This window comes from Camelus ferus, chromosome 23 (genome assembly GCF_009834535.1).
Source record: "Camelus ferus isolate YT-003-E chromosome 23, BCGSAC_Cfer_1.0, whole genome shotgun sequence".
Classification (NCBI taxonomy): Eukaryota; Metazoa; Chordata; class Mammalia; order Artiodactyla; family Camelidae; genus Camelus; species Camelus ferus.
The window spans coordinates 12,951,604-12,957,627 of NC_045718.1; positions in this window are offsets into that span (position 1 = coordinate 12,951,604).

The following is a 6,024-nucleotide window of genomic DNA, read 5'->3' on the forward strand; positions in this document are numbered from 1 at the left end:
GAGGCTGCCATTGCTGGTCATTGTCTGGTCACGTTCCAGCCTCCCGTTGGGATGGGGGCAGCAGGTGGGCTGGACCGTAAGGGTGTCTGGAGCTTGGGGTACAGTCCCCGAGTGTCCCCTGAGTGCAGGGGTGCTGGAACCTCCTGTGGCTCTGCAGCCACGCCTTGTCCTGAGGGAGCTGAGGGAGCTGAGGTGGTGTTTCCTCACCCGACGCAGGTCCTTGCCCGCATGACGGAGGCCCTTCAGGTGACCTCGTCCTCCCGCCCTGCTGGAAGTGGGGAAGTGAAACCTGCCGGCTGTCCTGTCCCCTGAGCAGCCCCACGGCCTGCTCTAGCCAGTGACTCAGCACTTGTCTCTCCAGCTGTGTCTTGGCCATAGGCTGAGCTGGACGGCCTTGCCCGAGGCTAGGGCCGTGGCTGTGAGGGACACAGGTGGCTGAGGGCAGGCCCAGGAGAGGGGGAGGGGGAGCTGTGGTGGCAAACGGGGTCCGCCCATGGCGCTGCTGCCCCTCAGTGGGGGGTCCCCAGGCCCCTAGGTGCCAGCCCTCCTGGGGTGCGATGTGACCAGCCTCTGGGCTGAGTGAGGTCCCAACAAAGACCCAGGTCCCTTTGTCCTCCTCACCCCCCCTTGTCCTCTGTTTACATCCTTCCTTCCCGTAAGTGCGCTGGGCACTGGGCCCCGCTGGCCATGAGCCAGGCACACCTGTAAGACAGGTTGGGCAGAGATCTGGGGTGGGGAGCGGGACTGGCAGTGACTCAGGCCCTTAGGGAGAGAGCTAGTCCGTCCCTCGCAGCCCTGGTGCCAGCGCCTGCCGCCGTGGGCCAGGGATTCTGAGCCGACTCGCAGACGGTGCGCTGCCGCGGGGGCTGCCTGGGCCAGAGGGCCAGGAAGCTACGTCCAGCTCTCCAAGGACGTGGCTTCCTCTGTGGACGTCTCCTAGAGGGAAACCCAGGTCCAGGGGCGACAGACAGAGTAGAGTTTGCCGTGTGAGCCACTTGGCCCCTGAAAGGGGCTCCACGGAGCTGGGGCCCTGGGGGAAGCGGCAGCAGGTCACGCCTGTGGAAGCAGGCACGGGGCGGCTGTGGGGGTGTTGGGGGGCCCCGGAGGTGGAGAACTGAGAGGAGGACCTCGTCCCAGAGGACAGAGATGCCGGGGTCCAGCCCAGGGCCACTCCTGCGGCAGGTGCGCGGACAGTCGGGCCTCGGGGAGCTGACTCAGTGGGAAGTCTCCTCATCCAAGGGGGCGAGCTGCCTGGGTCGTGGGAGCGTGGCTCCTCCCAGTCTCTTCTGTCTCCTTGGACTGCGATGACCGGACACTCTGTCACCAAGTGTGCACTGCCTGCCTTCGCTGGTGGTCAGACCCCGTCCACCTGGGAGGCCAGCAGTCCACGGCATCCATCTGCTGGGCACTGCCCGCCAGCTCCCTCTCCCTGGCCCCTCCACGCTCCTTCCCCAGAACAGCCAGGACGTCCAACAGGCCCCCTTCCGTCCGTTGCCTCTGAATCTTCCCCCTTCCTCCCAGTGGGGCGAGGGGTATGGTCCCTGCCCTGTGCTGGGCATCTGCCTGGCTCAGGTCCTCAGGACGGCGGTCAGCACACAGAGTCTCCAGGCCAGCCGGCTGAGGAGGGGCCCATGTCAGGGGTCCTGCTGTGCAGATGGGAGGCCAGCTGTTCCCCATGCCGCACACAGCACCCATCCCACCTGGGCATCTGCGGCTCAGCCCCTTGCCTTCCAGCTGCCCTGCCCTTTGCTAAGGGCCTGAGCATGTTGTGGGGGTGGGCTTCCTCTGCGGGGCCCCAGGGGGCCTCCGGTCATTTCCTTCTGAGTGGGCACGGGAGGAGGCTCTGGGGTTTCCGAACCAGCCCTGCCCGGGTGGAGGGGTCCCACCCCTCGCGGGGGTCAGGGCTCGTGTCCCTAGCCTGTCCACTGTTCACTCTGTCTCCCTCTTTCTGTTCTCTGCCACCGTCTGTCTCTGCACATCCATGGCCCACTGCCCATTGCCATGTCCCCCCGCCCATGGGGCCAAAGGCCCGTGGAGCAAGTCGCCAGACCTGGGACCAAAGTGAGCAGCCAGTCGCTGCCCCTCAGCTCCCAGACTCCAGCCCCCTTGTCGCACCTCCGCTGAGTCCACACACTCTCTCCAGCATCTCTCGTGGGATGTGTTGGAAACACACCTGTGGGGGCAGAGGTCTGTGTTCCCGGTGCCTGTGTTCCAGTTGGAAGGGGTCTTAAGATAAGTGTGGGGACAGCGGGTCACTCAGGTGATGACAGGTGCCCAGGAGACCAGCTGTCAGGGCAGATGGGAGGCTCGGCCTCAGAGAGCGGGCGGGGTGAGGGCCTCTCTGGCAGGTGTGAGCCCTGGAGAAGTGGGCCCCTGAGGGGACGGGCCCTGAGAATGGAGTGCGGTGGGTGCCGTGAAAAGCAGAGGTGCTGAGCTGGAGCCGGTGAGGGCCTGGCAGGACCGGATGAGGCCGAAGAGGCCAAGGGCCCTGGCAGAGTGGGGAGTTGGGGCATCATTCTGAGGGAGATGGAAGCCATCTCTTTAAACTGCAGGGTGACCGCGTCTGACTGATGCCTTCAAAGGTCACTCTGGTGGCCACGTGGAGAGTGCAGGCGGGAGCAAGTGTCAGGGCACAGGGATAGGAGCCATCGCAGTGGTGCGGCCCAGCCGTGGAGACAGGACACGTGGGCAGATGAGGACTGTATTTTGGTGGCAGGGCTGAAAAGATATGCAGATGAGTTAGACGTGCATGGGCACAGGAAGTAGAGGGCTCAACCACGCTGTCGTGCTGGGGCTCCAGGGGTGGTAACACAGCAGTGGCCCCGGCCAGTGACGGCGCTCAGCACCACGCTGTTATCTGAAATGCTCTTCCCAGCCTCGGGATCAAGAAGGGAAGGCTCAGGCTGGCACTGATGCCGATGCCAGATGCAGGTGCACAGGGCAAGTGTGGACAAGCCCTGAGTGGCCAGTGAGGCACCCAACCGTGAGCCACGGGGAAGGGAAAGTGGGGCTGCCTGAACTCCGGTATCCACGGCAACCGAGGCGGTGGCCCTGACCGCTCTCCTGGAGACCTCAGACAGGGTCCTCCATGCTCCCAGCTGGTGACTTGGGGGACGAGGCGTGGCCCTCCCTCCTCGTGACCCCAGACACCCTGGTGTAACCTGAGACCTCACCATGTGGCTGGCATGGCCATGTGGCCCGGGGCCAGAGTGGGGCCAGGACACAGCTCTGCTGGCAGTGGAGTTGGGTGCTGGCCCCGTGTAAACAGACTGCAGTCACGCACCAGCTCAACGCTCAGTGGACTGTCATCTGGGCAGTTGTCACTGCAGAGGGTGGGGCGGGTCACGCCGCGCTGACCAAGTGTCCCTGCTCCAGTCTGGTCGGGGCTGTCCTAGGAAACAGGCTCCTCAGGAGGGCAGATGAATAAGATGAGTGTGGGCACCCCCGTGCTTCTCCTAGAAACATGTCCTGGGGGAATGAGGATGGGTGGGGAGCTAGTAAAACTGCCTTTTCCAGTTTCCTTCCCCACAGCCCTTCCCCCGAGAGACAAGCTCTGCTAAATCGACAAGGGGCTAATCTGTGGGAGGACTGAGGATTGGGGATGGGGGCTTCAGGGGAGCCCCCATTCTGAAGGTTGCAGGCACGGAAGGGAAGTTGGAGCCCACAGTGTCCGGTCTGCTCAGCTGGGGCAGTGGAGGGTGGGCTGAACAGGGACCCCGAGGCGTCTGACACCACCAGGGGCAAGTTTACATTCACTTAATAAACACCTGTGTGGCACTTTGTATGTGGAAGATGAAGCGGAATCAGGCATGGGTGCTGCCCCCTGGACAATAAATTCCCTAACAACCTGTACGCACCTCCCTCTCAATTTCTCTCTCTTTTTCTTCTCTCTTCCCTGGTTCATCTATCCATCCAACCTTCTTTCCATCCACACTTCATTCCTTTCATTCACCCTTCCATCTACCCATCATTTCTTCCTTTCATCCATCCTTCCATCCATCTTTCCATCCATCTTTCCATCCTTCCATCCTTCCATCCATCCTTCCATCCATCTTTCCATCCATCCATCCATCCTTCCATCCTTCCATCCATCCTTCCATCCCTCCATCCATCCATCCATCCATCCTTCTTTCCTTCCATCCATCCTTCCATCCATCCTTCTTTCCATCCATCCTCCATCCATCCATCCTTCCATCCTTCCATCCATCCATCCATCCTTCTTTCCTTCCATCCATCCTTCCATCCATCCTTCTTTCCATCCATCCTCCATCCATCCATCCTTCCATCCATCCATCCTTCCATCCTTCCTTCCATCCATCCATCCATCCTTCTTTCCTTCCATCCATCCTTCCATCCATCCTTTCATCCATCCAACCTTCCATCCTTCCATCCATCCATCCTTCCATCCTTCCTTCCATCCATCCACCCATCCATCCTTCTTTCCTTCCATCCATCCTTCCATCCATCCATCCTTCCATCCATCCTTCCATCCATCCATCCTTCCATCCTTCCATCCATCCATCCATCCTTCTTTCCTTCCATCCATCCTTTCATCCATCCAACCTTCCATCCATCCATCCTTCCATCCATCCATCCATCCTTCTTTCCTTCCATCCATCCTTCCATCCATCCTTTCATCCATCCAACCTTCCATCCTTCCTTCCATCCATCCATCCATCCATCCTTCCTTCCATCCTTCCATCCTTCCATAGTTCCTTCCATCCATCCATCCATCCATCCATCCATCCATCCTTCCTTCCTTCCATCTGTCCTTCCGTCAGAGCCCTTACCACTCAGACGCATCATCATTGGTTGATGTGTCTGTCTCCTCCACCAAAAGTACTCAGAGATTGTATATGGAGCACTGAGTACAGGGTCTGGCACTAGTAAGTGCTCGGTCCAAGTATGTTGACTGAATAAATAAATGCATGATTGACTGACACGACAGGGTCTGAGACGTACCATCGGAGAGGTTTTGTGTTCGTGGCTCTGATGCATCTCAGGGTCTGGGAGATGGCGGTTGCTCAACAAACATTCACTTTTAAAGATAAACAAGTAAAGGAATGAGTGAGTAGAGCTGTGAGGAATTCAAAGAGGGAAGCATCTGGGCCTGCTGGAGGAGGGGGCACAAGAGCAGAGAAGAAAGATCTGCAAGGCTTTCTGATGGTGGCTTGTCTGCAAGACTCTGGGAAGGTGTCTAAGGTGGAGGAGCACCTGAATCGGGACCCAGTCTTTGGGATCCTTTGCAGAACTGACCCTCTCACGGGTGGCCTGTGGACTTGTTATTGCTTTGGGTCATCAGGAAAAGAGCTTCAAATGCTCGCAGTGAGGCGAGGACTCAGGAAGGGGGCACTCTGCCCTGTTGTTGGCCAAAGACAAGCCAAGAATCAACGAGCAGGTTGCTTGAAGGCAGATGTTGTCTTAGTAGAAGAATTCCAACCAGAGGACGGGTGATTTCCTGGGAAGGGAGCATGGGGTGCAGCAAAGGTTGAAATCAAGGGGGCAAACAGAATCTTGGAACAAATCAGTCTCACTACCAGCTACCAACGTGGACCAGGTCTACTGTGGCCGAGCCCACTGCCACCCTGAGTTACCCCAGTCCCTGGGGCCTCTCTGCCCTCCCGCGAGCTCATCCACGTTGGTGAGGACATCCTTTCCCTTTGTGTAATCCCCATTCTCTCCCCACCCCCACCAAGCCTCTCTGCTCTCTGACCTCAGCTGAACTGCTCACTGCATCAGCCCTTCAGCTGGTGCTGCTGGTCCCCACTTGACCCTCTGCAGACATTCTCCACAGACCAACCACAATGTTTTAAGAAGGCTCTTCTGAAAGAAAAATATTTCCCACTTAGAATTCTATACCCAGCCAAGTGCCTCATCAGGTGTGAGCGTGAAATGTACATTCTCAGTTTTTAATCGTCTCAAAAAGGTTCCACATTTTCCTTCTCAGAAAGCTCCGGGAGACGTGCCCCCACAGTGAGGGTCTGAAGCCCTGGTCTCCGGACACGCGCGCCCTCTCTGTACGCA